Genomic DNA, 19248 nt, shown 5'->3' with positions numbered 1-19248 from the left:
GTGCATCAAGACGGGACGAATTAGAAGAACGGGGGGATCTGTGCGTAAGAGGACTCTGCATACCTCTGAGATTTAATCTGTGAGTCGGTGGCGGGGTCTGGAGACCCGCGGTCGCACCTCCTGAAGCGGAAGCTTGGGCATTATCTCTGTGTGTAGTCAGTATCTGAATTTGTCTCTTAGTAGGATCTGATTGAAGTGGTTTCGGTAACTCAGTTTTAGGTGAGGGAAGTGGCGGAGCTGGCGGAACGGAACTAGTCTTTTTCGGTGTTGGCTGAGAGTGATCTTGGGGGGCAGTACCACCCCCGGCCCTGTCAGTAGGCAGGGCACGAACAGGCAGATTGGTGTAAGCTGGCGCTACATCTTCGAGATATGAATTTAGGAATATGTCTTTAGTAGTCTTATGCATTACTTTAGTTGGAACTAATGGTGACGGCAAATTTTTCGGTATTTCTGAAATGGCGTCAGGGGTACCATCGGCCAAAAGATACATGTTGTTCACTTTGCCATTTTGGATACGATCTATTTGTTCTACTTTTACTCGAATTCCCTCAGTAACTAATTCGTTTTCTTGGGCCTTTTCTGATTCTTTAAGCCTGTCTTCTCTACGGAGTGCTCTATCAGCACGTTTACGTGATTCCTTACGCCAAAATTCTATGGCGTCTTTCTGAGATTGTCTAGCTTTCTTTTTCCGTAATATTTCTTCTACCTTTATGATGCACTCGGCATCCCATGTTCCGTTAACTGGCCATCGGTATCTTTCCTCTAGGTGCTTGGTATAATCTGTCCATAACTCTAGATACAAGATGGCGTCTATGCCATGCTTATTATACATGAAATTACCTGGAGTGTCCCTAGGGGGGATTGGAATCTCTTCCTCTAACATCCCTTTCCTAGTTCCTATCTGCTTTAATTTGTTGAAAAACGGCATTGTGCCTACTTGATACTGGAATGCTTGATCCTTGATACTTAATGTCAACTGTAACTATTTATACAAAAACACAATAATGCACAAAAACAATCACATTCATACCACGACATTAATCACATGAAACATTTAAAGACATAGCTAACTTCCCCCTAGTCTGAATGTACCGCTCAACGATACAGATACACTGCTGTAACAGTGCAGAAATTCGGAATACTTTATATACTGCTAAACAGTACAGATACACTGCCTAAAAACAGTGCAGACCGGACTTGCGTACCCAAACCCGTCTAGATACGACCCAGCAATGGTACTCACCGGGAAGCACGGAAAACAGAAGGCCTCGGAAAACTCGACTGGACTCGACTCGGAACTTCGGAAAACTTCGGAAAACTTCGGAAAACTTCGGAAAACTGGTGGGCCTCTTCACACCTCGGACCTTGCTTCCTTCGGCTGGGCTCTGGTCGGGATCCTCCGCACTCCTCACCGCCTCGTCTGGGCACTGATCGCAGTCTTCGTCACCTCCGTGTGTCAGAGGGGAATGCAGGAAATCCTGCCAGTACACGTGTTGTCCGTCTAACTGATGGCAGGGGACACGGATTGCAACGCACCTTCCGGCGCGTGAGGTGGGGGAGGGGTCCCTATTCGGGCGCCAAAATGATGTAAATAATTAATTTACTCTCTTAATTTCTATGCAGGTAAGTACTTAATCAATAATAACTCAATCGGAATGAAGGAAAACAGAGTCCGTGGTGTAAGAGTTTCTAAGGGTTTTATTCCTCATAAAGGAATCAGGATATCATGTTCTGACCACCACACAGGGTGTCAGAAGGGATAGATGAGCGCGCTGACGTTTATTGACAATACATAGCTTATATACTTGATTTACATCATAATGTTCAATGTAAGAGGCGTAACAGCTGAGAGAAGACAAGATAACAGTATACACGTGGTGCTAGTACATCATCAAGAGGCGTAAGCTAGGCGTAACTAGGCGTGTGTGCTAGAAACGTCACTGATAGGTGACGCAAGTGGGTGGCACCAAGGGGTGGTGCTAACAGAATGTTGCAATGTCAGCAGAAATCGGAAGCTTGGATGCGTGCGCAGCTGCATGACGTGTGATAGACGGGGTGCAGGGGACTTGACATTTACAATGACGGGAAGAGACAGAAGTCTGGCATGTCAGATCAACTTGTACTTCTATCATATCTGATATCTGATGTTTAGGAACTAATCTATCTGGGCAGAAAGGTCTCTAGAGCAGAAGCTATTCTATACTTGCTGTGAGTGCGTGTATAAGCGCCTGAGTGTCTGTATGAGAAGCGTGGGGCACGGGGCCTTCCATGGAAGCATGGCAACAGAGGCTATGAATTACTTGCATAAAGACAGGTCGGCCCTTTAGCCCTGTAGCTGAGGAAGGATGTTTACTGAAGCTAGTAGGCTGGAATGTATCTTCGGGGAGGAAAACAGATAACTCGAAGGTTATAGTCAATCTTGGCAGGCAGCAGGCTGAGCTGAGCACGGAGGGCCGCGCTAGAAGTAAGTCAGAGTTCACGGGTACGGGGGCTGCTTGGGCAGAGGCCCTCGCAGTCAGAAGCCAGAAAAGAGGCTCGATGGCAGAGATTCAGGGCCTACTTTCAGTCAGGCTGAAAAACGTAGGAGTACACTTCAAAAAGACGTTGGCATAGCATACTTAGGAACGGACCATCAAACCCATTCATGGTGGGTCTGACAGAGGACAAGTTAACGTTGGACGCAAATGTATTTGCGTCTTCATAGCTGGTACAGGAGGGAAGTTACATGCACTTTTAACTCGTACATGGAGTCGGTGGGGTACTCGCTAGGGAACACAACATGACCATAAAATTTATATTACCTCAGCCCCGCCCCCTTAGCACTGCGGCGGAATAGCCGCCGCAGTGAAGGGGTTAAACAAAAGCAACGAGAGTCAGAGTTTTACAGTGAATGGGATGCAAGAGCACACAACACTAGCTAAGAGGAAGGGCTCAAGGAGGAGAATGTAACATGAAGTATGGTTACTTGGGGATGGGCACCTGTGATAGGTGAATAGGATTGGTTTTAGCTTTGTATATGTTTGGCTTATCATCAAATAATAAGATTTTCTTTTTTTTAAACAAAGATATGGGCTTGCTAGACCAATGACTCAGGACTTCTATTGTGGCTAAATGGGTAGTGATGATATTAGGCAGCAAATAAGAACATGTAAATTGCTTGGAAAGTGGGCAGACACATGACGGACAATCCAAGCAAAGGATTTGAGAATGGTCAAAAGCAACAACGCGACAAGTGCATAATGCCATGCTGCTGCATATACGGGGGGAAGGAATTTAAAACTAGATGTGGGAAAATGTTTAGAAGTGCAAGGGCAGTTAGATTTACTGGGGTTAGATTGAAACAATAAATGCCCTCTACCACATTTTCCCCTTTAGCAGTTGAACCTCAGAATTAGGAAGTTGATCAGTCAAAGGTTTACACAGTCACATTGTGTGGGGGTTAGAGACTCAGGGCCAGATTTAACATTTTTTCATGCAACACAGCAAGAGCACTTGCTGTGCTGCAAGAAATGAACAGAAATTTGCCACATATGGCACATTCATGTCCTCTCCCTGCGCTGGTGCACAATCTGCAGCCTAGCACTGACACAGACACCCTTGCACCACATAGCAAATGTGTCTGTGTTACAGACAAGTTTGTTTTAGGACATTCTGCAGCACACTTAGAAAGAGGAAACAATGAGGATAAATAAAGATACTTCTCCTTGTTGAGCCTCAGCTGGGAATGCATACAACCCTGGCGCATTCCTAGGTCTGCCACTGTTTGTAAATCTGAGAATGCTTCAGAATACATGGCTGGATATGTGGGCACACCCACGCTCCACCCATGTAACACCCGCCCCCCCCCCCCACCCAGAATAACGCATGTCAGCAACTTATTTACCAAGACATGCAGGATCATGCAGGGTGGCCTTGCGTGACTTGGTAAATCTCATTCTAGGTGTTGCGGTACCCTGCTTCCCCTTTTGTGGTGCAAGGGAAAAGCAAAACCTTACAAAATCTAGGCCCCAGCCCTTAACAGAGATGTTGTGACCAGACAGCTGGGCACTAGGGCCCATGGGGTCAATGACACTGGGGACAGGACACCGGACACCAGATCCGGTCAGGGGGGCAGGACTCAGACCACTGGGAGCGGGGACAGAGGAAGGACGTAGAGGCAAGAGGCGGTGAGACAATAACCAATAAAGATAACTGAAAGCAGACCTGAGTGGCGAGCAATCCTTGGGGGGGACCTCTGAGGACACTACAAGACCAACAAGTGCTTTTACTTGAAAAAGGAAAGGGTACTTTACTTTTGCATACAACACAAGACTCAGAGGCACTGTACATTACACACTGGTATCGTGGTGATGAGCCATGGTAAAATTATAGGAAGAGCCCCAGCTATTCCACTTCAGAAAGACCCCAATCAGTATATAGATTTTGTCCTCTTCAGTGGATAGCGAGGAAAATTGTCCTGATGAGTTTCCCCTTCCCGTGTCCAGATTGACTACTCCTACTTTTCCTGTACTAAAGCATTCACGTTCATGAGTGATTGAAACAGGGATACCCCTGCTCCCTTTCCAGTGATCTACGTGTGTAGTACCTTCTATTACTCTTGTTGAAGAGTGTACAGGTGGGGCATGCAGAAGTCAGCAATTGCCATGCCTTTTTACTTGCTCTGGTGTGCTCAGTGAATGGCCCACCGAGCGAGTATCATCTAAACTTTACCCCGGCCCATCCATCTTGATCACAGTCCATTGTAGCTTCACAGGCACTACCAGTCCTATCAAGCAATACGGGGCACTTGGCACTTCAGCAGCTACACAGTGTCCAGACCTTCTATGGGATGTTCATCCCAATAAATGATTCGTACACTGTGTACCTGTTTGACTGGGTTGGCAATTGAGATCAACACTTGGAAGTAGCTTATGGTGTGAGAACCAGTGGAGGCTAAGAAGCAATTCTTCGCACTGAGGACATTAGACAGAGGTCTCTGTCCTGATGAGACCCATGGCTTAGGTCGACTTGGGTTGAAATGCCAACACCCCCCCAGGGTTATCATCCACACTTGAGCCAAGGGTATGATGAATTCAAGATGATTCTGTGTTGTAAAATATGTGGATATCCAGTAAGCACTTCAAGCCCTTTCTGTCATCTGCACTCAAAATTCATGTAGTCTGTGATCCTTTATTCGCACATTAAATCATTGGAATACCACATTTCTGTGGTGTTATGGTACCACCATATTTATATTTCGTCCATCAAATAGACTGGAGCACAGTTGATTATAAAAAGGTATAATCAATTTGTGTTCTCCAGTCTTCTTGGTATCTCATAACAAACATTATATCATTTCCCAATGTTTGCTTTTAATCGTACAGGCTTTAAATTGTGAATATGCAGGATATATGCGTGTGAAAGAGGATTTAAAAAATCTATTGATATCTGAGATTGGTTACATATGAGTATATATTTTATTGTAGAGAACCTGTTATGGATTATTAAGAAACTTTTGGCTGGTGATAAACTGTACAAGTTAATAGCCATGATGTATATGAGTAGGATCAATATTGATGTAGAAAATGATAAATAAGCTTGTAATATATTGTGTTACTTTGGATTTATATCTATATTAATGTACCTATCAATAGGAAACACTATGTTTAGTCCTCCATTTTATAATAAATATATAAATGAATATATCACGAGTAAAGATGAATATTTTGAAATAGTCCGATGATGATGTTGATGGTTATGTCAATATACATGGTTTTTGGGGTATTTTAATTATCTGCTATTGTGCAATGTGAATTCGATATTTATTGTGTATATTTGTTCTTTTAGTGTTTTAGGTTGGAAATATTTTTGTATATGTCTTTTAAAGCCCTGATGACGCACCTTCTAGGGGCGAAACGAATTGGATGAGCTGAGATGATGTTTGTTATGTAATACCCAAATAATGATTGAAGGATAAATATTGATTATCCCTTTTTACAATTAACTGTGTTCAGGCCAGGCACTGACTCTCAGCTGGAAAGCCAGAGGTGCTACCACATCAGCACATTGAGACAATGCAGTGGAGGGTAAGAATCCAAAGGTATAAGGGGTCCACTGTACCTAATTACTGCTGCTCTTTATTAACCAAAAGGAGGTAGGGTGGACCTTTTCTTTGCGTGCTTTGAGGGTCATGGCACCTTTACTACACCACTGCTGAAACTGAGAATACCTGACTTCTGAAGGTGAATCAATACCACAGGGGGCTGTGTGGCATCACAATTAAATCAATCACACTGGTATTGTGTCTAGAGAATCTTTGGTCCTAGGCTATGCATATTGAAGTGTACTGTTATGAAAAATTGTCTTAAAGACAAAATTTCTCCTTATTAGCATACTAAGATTAAAGAATAAAGAGGAACAGACTGGTATAACTCAAATTACATATTCTATGCGTGTAATACAGCACAATAAAATCTACATTCACCCTATTTCTCACCCTATACCTCTATCAATATATCGTCTACCTACACTCTCTCATTCATCCCAAACACCATACCACTACTATGATCCCCAAAATAACCCTTTCTAGACTTTTCCCTGCTCTACCCCTACTTGCATCATCTCATGCCTCTTTTACTATTCAGATCCCCCAAAACAACCCTTTCTAAACCCTTCCCTCTGACTCTTCACCCTCTACATCCCTTTAACCCCTTCGCTGCTGATGACGAGCTCAGCTCGTCATCAGCCACGGTGGTCGTGTGCGGATGACGAGCTGAGCTCGTCATGTAACGCGGCTTTTTAAAAATCGCAGCACACAGCTAAAAAAGCCGCTGCAGCGATGCGGTTAATCATTCCAAGCCTTCTCCTAATGCTATGACCTCCAAAACAAACAAACAAACAAAAAATTCTACATCCTTCCCCCTTCTATCACTCCATTATCCTTTTCAATCCAAATAACAGACTAACATGTCCACCTCTAAAAATGTATTTCATATTTCACTATACTAATTCACCACTAATCCTTTATGGCTTGTGGAGTAGCGTGCTACTCACCAAAAAAGTGCTTCAACACCTCATCAGGGGTAGCAACCATATAAATGGAAACCTTTTTCCCTCTTCTATCCCTCCGCTATCCTTCTGAATCCAAACAACTAACATATTCACCACTCAAATTACTTTCATTTTTCAGTATACTATTTCACCACTAATCCTTTGTGGGTTCTGGACTAGTGTGCTACTCTCCGAAAAAGCACTTTGATGCCTCGTCAGGGGTAGTAAGCGCTATGTAAATGCAATACAATTTGGTCCAAGACTATAAGCACACAGGCCAATGGCGGCAGCATCCACAATTAAATGCACCGACCATTATCCTGTCCCTCTGGAATATGCTCGAGTTAAGGTACATTCATATACATTAACGCCACAAGCAGGTTCCTACTGAGGATTATAGGAATTTAAGCCGAGAGAGCTTCTTAAAACAGTCTCCTAGAATCGAGCCTGAGGAGGGAAGGGACATGTCTCCTTTGCATGGGGCCTGATAAGCACGAACTATGTCTATAAATGATGTCTGACTCGCAACATCTGATCCACAAATGTGGAAAAACAGGAAAGGTCCACTTTTCTCTCTAGGACAGATAATTAAAAGCGGCCTTCTCCAGCGGGAGCAGATGTGCCGACTGTACACGTTTCACAAGCCTTCTGTACATTCAGTCCCTATATGCTGGCACGCCAGGGGGCTGGCGTCCGTGGAATGCGCTCCTTGCGTTCGGAGATAAAGCTCGTCTGCTACGTGTTTTCATTCCTAGAAAGCCAGACTAACCAGTCATCGAGGAACATAATCTGTATTGATTCTTCCGGCTGGGGCCCCTTTTGTTTTCTTTGCCCCCTATGCAATTACTTCGATTGCTGAGGCGGCCTGTGGGCACAACCCTTGGCGCGCGACGTTTGCCAAGAATACATTGCCCGGCAATTGTATAACGCAGGAACGCAGAAAGAAGCATGCATCCCTAGCGGGGTTTACGCTCACGTGGCACGGTATAGACTCACGTTAAAGCCCTTCTGATGTTTTTAATGTAAAACATGCAGTAGCGTGGCAGAATGACTGCGATTGATGGTGCTAACGTTTAAGAAATTCGAAAAGTGCGTTGTAAAGGTAGCTCTCGCCATTGAATGTATCCAGGTGCATTGATTCAGGTCAGCATTCCGTCCTTCCTGGACGTTGCCACTTGAAATAATGGGCGGTCGGGTCACCCGGGCCTAAGTCTTTAATGGAGGCACAGGTGTACTCCGTCCGCGAGGGGCGCTGCCGCGCTTGCTCCAGCGCATCAATGTTTGACTCGAAGTCTAGGATGCAATAGCGCCAGTTCCGTTACTGAAAGGTGCATGTGTTCTTGCTTGGCAGTTCGGGTTGGACTGTTCCCATGAGGCACAGGCCCGGGGCCGAGACTGATTTGCATATGGCCAGGTCTAAATTAGGGTGGCATGGTGAGCAAAAGAATGATGGATTAAACCCAGATCTCTTGACTGGGGGTGAATGTTTTGATTGTTTCTGCGTTCTGTCCATCAATTGTGTGTCTTTTGCATGTGTCCTTGCTGCCATATACCCTCACAAGACCACCCCTCGTGGGCATGTGTTAGAATTATGGTAAAATCAGAACCAGTGGCGTAGCATAGACCCCCGCCAACCCTATGGGGTGAGCCCCCCCCAGCACAATACCTTGACCAAAAAGCTCCTGATTGAGCATGGAGGGGTGTTGAGGGGACTCCATGGAGGACCCCCTCAAGTTTCATTACGATGCTGAAGAACCGAGCGCCCATTTCAATCAGTCGATTGAGAAAGATGATTACTGCCCTGCTCTACATTGAGACATATGAAAGCCTGAATAAGGCCTCCTGGAGGGTTGTGAGTCCTCCTAACCTACCCCTTCTAAGGTGTGTGTAGGGATTGCTTGCTGCCAGTGAGGACCTGTGTTATACTAGTCTGCTAGGACTCCAGTACAGTGGGCTGCATGCTTCTTGCTTGCAGATGAGTTAACACCTTAGCCTCGAATTGCCAATCCAATGACTGCTAACAGAAGGTAATAAGATGTGCACAAAGTAAAGGAAGCCTTCTAGCTGTTAGCTGTACACTTGTTGTGTAGGCCAGGGGAAGTGATAGTGGGAAAAATGTATTCACTCCCAGGAGATCAGTCAATAATAGAAACATTGTTGGTCATCCCTTTGAAAAGCGATCAGCTTTGCTAAAGCATTTATGTCTCCTCCCCTTAGCTCATCAATTTGTGCACCTATGTCCCCCCGCCCCACCGCCCCCCATGCTACAGGGCTTCATAGAAGAGGCGGCTGAGCTGGAGGGTTCTCAGTAGAGTGACCAATGGAGATAGGAAGCCACCAGGCTCTTTTGAATAGTGTAAAGTATAAAGCCCTTGATAGTTCCCTTACTGTCCTCGGTGATTTTAACTTTCATTTTGATAAAACGGAGGACAAAGATACTGCTGCGCTTCTAGGGGATATGACCACCTTTGGTCTCCCACTGCTGGTCAAATCATCCACACATGACGGGGGCCATATACTGGACGGCATTTTCACCAACTCACAGGATTTACATGTCTCTCAAATTCTTCCTGTCACTTGGTCAGACCACCATGCTATCCTGGCGTCACTAACCACTCATGACACTGGTGCCTCCACATTACCCTCTAACCCCTACCAGTCCTTCCAGGCGTGGAATGACATTGATAGTTCCAGCCTGGAAACTCTCTTAACCAATTCCATTCCCCCTCTATCAACCGACCCTAACACCGCCACTACTCAATTCTATGAGTGGGTGGGCTCGGCGGCATCCTCCCTGGCCCCGGTTAAACAATGGTCTCGTAATAGATCTAACCCGTCGGCCCCCTGGTATTCGGAGGCCTTAAGAAAACAAAAACAACAGTGTAGGAATAAGGAGAGGCACTGGCGGAAAGACTACTCTGTAGAGGCCAAAATTAAGTATAAAGTAACGGTAGCCAAAAATAAAACTATGATTGATGAGGCCAAGAAAAAATTCTTTAGCAATAGAATCAAAATGGCCAAAAACTCCAATAAGGCTCTGTATGAAACCACTAAGCAGCTAGCAGGCTATTCCCTAAATTTGACTCCACCTCCCTCACAACCCCTCTGTGACGCCCTAGCTAGCTAATTCTTTAGTAAAGTCAACAACATCTATTCTGCCTTTGCTAAAAATACCAATCTTCCTTCTAACTTGTCGACCGCCGTTCATACTGGACCTATCCTCTCCCAGTTCGCAGAAATTTCTAGTTCCCAGATTGCGGACATTATATCCACCATTAAATCAGGTTCTGCACTTGACCCCTGTCCATTCAAAGTATTACTACCTGTTATTGAAGTGGTTCTTCCTGCTATCACCTCTATCTGCAATGCCATGTTTAGTACAGGTACTTACCCTGACATTTAAAATTAAACCACTCTTAAAGAAACCACACCTCGACATGGAAGAGCCCAAGAGCTACCGGCCTATTGCTAGCCTACCAGTTCTGGCTAAAATAGCTGAAAAAGCTCTCCGCCTTCTTAGAGCAACATCATTTACTGGATAAATCCCAGTTTGGCTTCCGCCAATTCCATGGGACGGAGACGGCTTTGATTAAAGCGGCGGATGATATTAGATCCATCCGCAATGCTGGGGGTACAGCAGTCTTGATACTGCTTGATTTATCGACAGCTTTCGACACGGTCGATCATGCTACTTTGATCGACCGTGTCGAAAACATGGGTGTCCAGAAAAATGCCAGCAAACTTCTGGCCTCTTTTCTGGCCGACAGAACCCAGGTGGTCACAATGGGACCCTTTCACTCCTCCACCTTGTCTCTGCCATGTGGAGTACCTCAAGGCTCATCCCTAAGTCCGACACTTTTTAACATCTATGTGTCGGACTTAGCCAATGTCATTCGTGCACATGGGATGAGCCTTACCTCCTATGCAGATGACACACAGTTGGTCCTTGCCATTAAGAACAACGGCCATAAAATAGCGGAAGATCTTAAATCAGGCATGGTAGCAATTGGGAGCTGGATGGCTTCGAATTGTCTAAAATTAAATTCCGACAAGACGGAAGTAGTCATCTTCGGACCGCTGACTCCGGAATGGTCATCCAATTGGTGGCCATCTTCACTAGGCTCTCCTCCCGAGCCTGTCAGCAAGGTGAGGAACTTGGGAGTCATCTTTGATGACCGCCTCACTTTTCATCCACACGCTAACCAGATTACCTCTTCAGACTTCCACAAACTGAGACTCATCAAAAAAATCCTCCCCTTCCTTCCTGACACAGCTGGTAAAACCCTGGTCACTTCCCTTGTATTGTCCACCTTGGATTACTGCAATGCTTTATTCCTCAATGCACAAGAAGGAGTCGAAAACAAAATGCAAATAATACAAAACTCAGCTGCCTGGCTTCTGGGAAAAATTCCCAAATATCAATCCACCTCGGACACCATCAGAGAGTTACACTGGTTACCCATCAGAAACAGAATAAAATTTAAAACTCTCTGTATTGTGTACAAGGCCTTGCATAATCTGGGACCAGCTTATCTCGTCCAAAATCTGATTCCCTATTGTCCGTCCAGAACACTACGTTCTTCAAGTCTAATTGATCTTGTGGTTCCTCGTACCAAAACTGTTTCATGGGGTGATAGAAGATTCCTGGTGTCAGCTCCAAAGTTGTGGAACACGCTGCCCCACTCGATTGAAGCCAGTCCTTCTCTCTGGTCCTTTCGTAAGCAATTTAATACCTGGCTCTTTAATCATTAGACTCAGGCCCCCCCTCTCAGGTTAAATACTACAGATATCTCAGCGCCGAGACGCCCATGGGCCTTTGTTTGCGCTTTAGAAATGTCACTAATAAATAAATAAATAAATAAATAAAGCGATCCTCTTTGTGGTAATAACCAATTCGATGAGCAAGTCATGTTTTTGCCATTTTTAGCTAATCCTAATACCTATATCATACAAGGATTCACCGGCTGCTCCAAATATTTAACTTAGAGGTCATGTATGCTTTGTATGAAAAACACTATGGAATTATGGTAGAACGTTATGATAATTTCTTTTATCTTTCCCTTTTGTAATGTATGTACGTATATGGTACTTCTATAGCGCAAACCTATCCAAAAGGCAGCACAGTTCACTTGCTTGTATTTGTGGAAACGTGAAAATATGACATCAAATATAGTGTTATTGAATATGACTATAACTGAAGCTCAATAAATTAATGTTATTTGCTTATTTGTTGGTCTCTTGGTGCACAAATGTGTCAAGTGATGGCGAACAACATGGGACGGCGAGTTCACATTTCCAAAGGATTCCCTGAAGTTATGACTCAAATTCAATGGTCTGTGTCTCGCAGATGAATTGGCTTTGGCATAATAACTGGTCCTTTTGGACAGGTTTACCAGAAACGTTACCAGTCGCAGACAGAGTTATCACCTCCTCATCTGTATCCCTAATCCCAATATTTGTTTACATCAGGAGGTGCATCACCAGATGCAGGCTCCTCACTACCTACCAATATACCATTTAAAGGACCTTTGCCACATGATACCTAATAGGTGGGCCCTGACCCTCCTCCCCATCCAGCAGTCACTGCCTCTTTTGCAGGCAGATTGTTCCACTTGTTCTGATCATACGACATGCATGTAGAAGGTCCTGGCTGGGCTAAGCATAGAGGCACAAAGGTTACCTCCTGTTACTATGAGGTCCAAGAGGAGGGGGAAGGAAATAAATACAAAGAGAGCAACCTCTTATCCGGCCTTTCTTATTTCTAAAATGGTAATAACTCTAATGAAAACATTTACTTCACAGCTTAGAATCTCAACACAGAAATTAACTTTCTTTTGACAAATTCATAATAAAAACACATCTGAACAAGAGTCCTACTTGCTAATTCTGTTTGTCTTTGTCAATAAGTTCCAAAATTCAAAAACAAACACAAGTTCGTCAATTTAATTTTGGCTAGTTCTTCTTTTGGGTTCTTGAGTGGGGCTCTCAGATGCGTGTCACTGTTTTTATTATGAATTTGTTTGTGTGGTATGATAGGTGGTATGTATGAGTAGAATGAAAGGTGAGAATGGAGGAATGATGGAGTAAATTTGGGGGTTGCTAAAATACAAATCACTGCTTAGAAGAGTCAAAGAATGTCTTTTTCTAATTGAAAAAATAATTTGATTTTGTTTTTTGTACAAATATGTTTGCTAATATAAATGATTAAAAAAAGAGTGTGAAAATAAAAAACAAATATATAAAAATATTTTTTATAAATAAACAAAACTCAAAAGAAAGTTGATTTCTGTGTTGAGATTCAATGCTGTGAAGTAAATGTTTTGATTAAAGTTATTACCATTTTAGAAATAAGAAAGGCCGGATAAGAGGTTGCTCTCTTTGTATTTATTTCCTGGCTGGGCTTAGACCTTGGCAAGCATGGCTCTTCCCCTTAGCATTTTGTGGCTCAGTTTTTTTCTCCATATTCTGACTCTGGAAGGAAATTGGTTCATTTGGGCTTGTTTTGCTATTTGGTTGCACCCAGGTAGTAGTTTTTGCAAAACAATTGTTCTTCGAAGAGGACCCAGATCAGCATTTCACACAGTGAGGGCCTCATTGTACCACACTTAAACTGGGTCTGTATTACGCGGTTATTTATTTCCAGCTATCTATAGTCTTAATGCCAATTCCGCCCTACGCAGGATATATTTGTCTTCTCAGTTTCTTTGACTGTGCCTATTGTAGCGTCCAGCTACAATGAAAGACAGACGCTTGGGATGATTACTAACAGAGCTTTATTTACCGTGTCTTCTCTGTCCCCTGTCCCTACTCTAACTAACCATATCCTGCCTCTACTCCTCCTCTTCCTCTCGCCCCCTAGCTCCTCCCACGCCCAACTACTAGTGTGCAAACATCATAACATCTCCCCCTTTTGTAACAGAACAAAAACAGAACATACTGACTTCTTAGTCCATCTCCACGATCAGTCTCTTGGGTGGACGTATGTCCCGATGAGGTCGAGGCGACCGGACTCTCGGACCATCAGTGCTCACTGCCTCAGTGATTGGAGCAATGTTCTCTTGATCATTTGATTGGGTTTCCCCAACTCGGGGATTGGTTAGGTCATTCATCATGGTTCTCGAGGTGTCTATTGGCAGTTTCTTGAAGTGCGAGATATTTCTCGTAACTCGCCGCTGCTCAGACTCCGCAGTTACCATAGTCCCTTTTCTTCGGGTGACAACCAGCGGTTCATCCTTGAATGGACAGTCGGTCTTTTTCTGCGTCTCCTGCTTGACGATAACATTGTCCCCTTCACTTAATGATAATGACCGTGCTCTCCTCCTGTTGTCGGCATAGGCCTTCATTTTCCTTTTGTTGCGCTCATCAGTGGCTCTCATCTCCCGCGAGTCCATCTCAGATAATGACGCTTCCAGGGCTCCATCCCATGTGGGAATGCGATTCCTCATGGGACGTCCCAGCATGAGGGTCGCCGGGCATTGGCCAGTCGTGGCATGAGGAGTTGTACGATAAGCTCGAAGGACTTCATTGAGTGCTGTTTGTAAGTCTTTCCCTTCCACGGTGGCATGTTGGAAGGTCTTTTTAAGAGTGGCCATGAACCTCTCAATTGTCCCATTTGCCTGTGGCCAGAGAGGCGTGATCCTGCGATGATGAAAGTCAAGGTGTTTCGCAAAGGCAGCAAAGTCGTTTCCGTTGAAAGGGGGCCCGTTGTCTGATTTGACGACCTTGGGAACTCCCCATGCTGCAAAGACTTCATCAAGAATTTTGAGAGTACTGGCAGTGTTCGTGGACGACACAAAACAGGCAATGGGGTACCTGGAATACTCATCAATGATGGCCAGCACATATTTGCCAGACGATAAAGGTCCATAAAAGTCTATGGCGATTTCTTGCCATACGCCACCAGGCAAGTTGGTCATGTGTAGGGGAGCGGGAGGATCACTCTTGCTGGTGAGTTGGCAGAGATGACAATCTTTCAAGGTGGCTTCCACTAGTTGATCAAGGAACGGAAACCACACTCGCTCCCTTAGTGCTCGTTTGGTCGATACTATACCTCGATGTCCTTCATGTGCAAGAGCGACCACTCCCTGTCTCAGTTGAGTAGGAATCACGACCCTCTGATCACGCAGCAATATACCATCAGTCGTGACGGAGAGCTCACCACTCACATGTCTGAAGGCTTGTAGTTCACGTTGAGTCGATGAATCGGTTACACCGTCCTGAGGATCATGCTTCCATCGATTGTTGCGGATTTTGTGAAGGACTCTCTGCAATATGACGTCCTGAGCTGTCATCTCCCGAATGGTCTCCATAGGGATAGCTGGAGGAAGAGCTTGATCTGTTACAAAGTGAATGTACTCTTCCGCAATGGAGGATCTGGAAGCTGATGATGGGAGAGGATGCCGGGACATGTAATCCGCTGGATTTTCAGACTTCCCTGGTTTGTGAAGTATGGTGAAGGTATATTCCTGCAACCGTAGACCCCACCTTTCAATCCTTGGGGGCATTTTGGATCTTGGATTTCCATAGATGGTGATGAGGGCTTGATGATCTGTGATTAAAGTGAAATGCTTCCCATAGATAAAGACATGAAAATGTTCACATGCCCATACCACGGCTAGGCTTTCTTTTTCAGGTTGGGAGTAGGCTCGTTCCGGCTCAGTCAGACTACGACTCGCGTAGGCAATGATGCGGCGTTGATCCGAGTCATTTTCATATTGTGCCAGGATTGCTCCTAGTCCCACCGGACTCGCATCGACAGTTATCTCAGTTTTCCGTTTCGGGTTGAAATATGACAAGTGATTTGCCGATTCAACCGCTTTCTTGATTTCCTTGAATGCCTGCTCACATTGGGGAGTCCATTCAAACGATTGACCCTGCTTGGTTAGCATGCGGAGGGGGTGGCTGATAGTAGCGTAGTCCTTAATGTAGCGAGCACAATAGCTGGCCATTCCCAGGAACGATCTGAGATCGCTGACGTCTTGGGGACTCTTGGTGTTGTTTAGAGTCATGATTTTGTCGGGATCAGGTTTCATGCCAGCACCCGAGAAGATGTGACCGAAAAATTTCAGCGTAGCCTGGTGAAACTCGCATTTCTCTTTGTTCAAAGTCAAGTTGGCTGCTACTAAGGCATGGCAGACACGATTAAGTGCAATGTCATGTTCTCTGACATCAGAACCATAGACAAGAATGTCATCGCTATAGTTGAGCGTGTTTGGAATATTTTGGATGACTTGCCGGATCATTTCCTGAAAGATCTCAGCTGCCGAGGACACACCGAAGCTCAGTCTTTTGTATCTGAACAACCCCATGTGAGTTGCAAAAGTAGTGATGTACCTGGACCCCACTTCCAATTCCAGTTGATGATAACCTTTGTTCAAATCCAATTTGGAAAACACAGTGGCTCCGTTCAATGCTGCGATCATGTCGCTCAAGTGTGGCCCCGGGTGCCGCTCTCGTTCTATTGCAGTGTTGGGCAACCGCATGTCCACGCAGAGCCTGACTTTGTTGGCCGTGCCCTTTTTGGGAACAATGACGACCGGCGAAACCCATGGAGTCGGGCCATCAGTGCGTTCGATGATGTCCGCAGCCAATAGATCTTGTAGTTCTTCCTCCACAGCGGCCTGTAGGTGAAATGGTACTCGCCGAGGGTGTTGGGCTACAGGCCTGACTTGTTCGTTGATATGAAGCCGTACTTGACAGTCTCTCAACTTGCCCAAGCCTTGAAACAACCTGGGAAATAGGCGGGTCACGTCTCGGATGTCGCTGACTTTGAAGAGAATTTCCACCAAGTGGAGTCGTTCAGCAGTTGGTAGACTCAGAAGGCAGTCTGCTTCAGGGCCCTTGATGACATGGATGACTGCTGATATGGTTGTGCCGTCGTGTGTAAGTGTCGTAGAGAATTTCCCTAGACAAGGAAGGGGCTTCTTAGCCATCCACGTGTAGACTCTCACAGGTGCAAATGTCAAGGGGGGTCGTGGACTCATTCTCTCGTATTCAGTAACTGGAATGTAATTTAGAGAGGCACCAGAGTCTAGTACAAACTTTGAGTCGTGATTTCCGACTTTGATGTCCAGCCGAGGGTATCTCTTAAGTTGGTCCGGGTCTGCTGCTAAGTTCAAGTATTCAATGGTATAAACAGAGTCTCGGGATGAGGGTCTGGATTCTCTGGACGGCGACCTCCTCTCCCACCGAGACCGACGTGACTCCCTGCTGGAGTGTGACGATTCAGGGGACCGCTCCGTCTGATCTTGGACAGCTCGCGCATGATGTCTTCGGGTGTCAGACCGCGACACTCTTGGAGCTCTGCTTCGGGTGTCAGATCGTGTAGCACCCGAGTGGCTACTTCGTTGCTCTTTGTGGTACTCCCCGCACATTGCTTCGAAATGGTTAGTGCGACCACATTTTCGACATCTCTGGCCCGAGGCCGGGCAACTGCCCGCATGAGGGAAATCATACCCACATCGGTAGCATTTTCTCACTCTTTCCTGTCGTCTCTCCTTCTTCCATGGTTCTTGACGTTGATAGCTTGATTGCTCTTGACGTGACGATGCGTGCGACCTCCATTGTTTGTCTCTGGAGTGTCTTCGACTGTCATTCCGGGCGTGTACACGTCGTGCCTGTTCATGACTCCCTTTGTTTTCCGTTTCCATGACGGCGGCGTACTTCTCTGCCTGGTCATAAGCTCGTGTCATCTCCTCTATTTCGTCCAATCCGTGTGGTTTTCTCAGTAGTCGTCTCCTAAGTTGATCCGAATGGCATCCATCTATTATTTGGGATTTGATAGCATCGTCAGTGGAGAAAGAATCAAATTCACAGTACTTGGCTAGTCTCCGCAGACGCACCATGAAGGCACTCATGGGCTCATCCTTTCCTTGCCTGGCGGAGTGAAAGGTGTGTCGCTCATAGTCTACATTTCTCTTGTGAAGAAACTTTTTGTTCAGGACCTCACACGCTTTAGTATAAGTGTCTACGTCAGCCGCAGGCAGGTCTTTGAGTATCTTGACTACCTCTCGCCCCGCCAGATTGCGCAGGATAACCAGTTTCTTTGCCTCATCGGTGACGTCTGAACCTACAATATAGTCCTCAAACTCTTCCAGCCACTCTTGCCATTTGGGGCCCATGCTTCCTTCCGTTGCTACCTTGAGAGGGGCGGGTGCTCGCAAGAGCGATCCACTGGGTGGAAGTTGAGCGTCTTCGTCTCCCATTCTGCAGCGATCTCACTTGTTGTATTGCCAATGCTGGGTCCCTGTGGTCGCCAATGCTTGTTTGCTTTATCACTGCTAGGTTCTTGTAGTCGCTAATAGCCGGTGTTTGCTTCTCGTAGTCGCTAATGCTTGTTTATTTAGCCAAGGCTTGTTTCTTGCAGTCGCCAGTGCTTATCTATTTTGCCAAGGTTTGTCTCTTGTAGTCGTCAGTGCTTGTTTATTTTGCCAATGCTTGTTTCTTGTAGTCGCCAGTGCTTGTTTGTTTTGCCAATGCTTGTTTCTTGTAGTCGCCAGTGCTTGTTTGTTTTGCCAATGCTTGTTGCTTGTAGTCGCCAGTGCTTGTTTGTTTTGCCAATGCTTGTTTCTTGTAGTCGCCAGTGCTTGTTTGTTTTGCCAATGCTTGTTGCTTGTAGTCGCCAGTGCTTGTTTGTTTTGCCAATGCTTGTTTCTTGTAGTCGCCAATGCTTGTTTATTGTGCCAATGCTTGTTTTCTCACCAGCGCCTGACTTCAAAATGGCCGCCGTTGATTTGCACAGAGTTGTCCTTATTAGGCGCCTGACTTCAAGATGGCCGCCGCTCCTGCAGGCACACACGAGGCTGGCTCTCCAGACCCATTCACTCTGGGGGATTCAGGACTCACCGGCGGTCGGTTTCTGAGGCAGCTCACGCCAGGATTTTTTTTTTCACCACCACCACGGACACCAGGTGAGATCGGGGTGGGCTCCCGACTTGCTTCTGCAGTCCCGCGTTCTTCCGCCGATGGCCTCCTAAACTCGGCGACAGCGCGCCAAAATTTCCCCGGGGCAGCGCTCTTCTCCACGGCGATTTTCGCCACGACAGGGCTCTGGGCAGAGTCGGAGTGGGCTCCCGACGTCTGTTCTTTCAGGGCACACCAACTCTCACGCGTCACGCGTGATTCGCGTTTTGGCGCCGACGGGCGCTTTACTTCTTAAGCGCTCCTGCAGGCTTGCAGGCTTCAGTGGGTGGCAGGCACTCCTAATCCCACCCTCGTCGC

This window comes from Lissotriton vulgaris, chromosome 6 (genome assembly GCF_964263255.1).
Source record: "Lissotriton vulgaris chromosome 6, aLisVul1.2, whole genome shotgun sequence".
Taxonomy (NCBI): Eukaryota; Metazoa; Chordata; class Amphibia; order Caudata; family Salamandridae; genus Lissotriton; species Lissotriton vulgaris.
The sequence above is the reverse complement of the archived record's forward strand: the minus strand, read 5'-3'. Positions refer to the sequence as shown.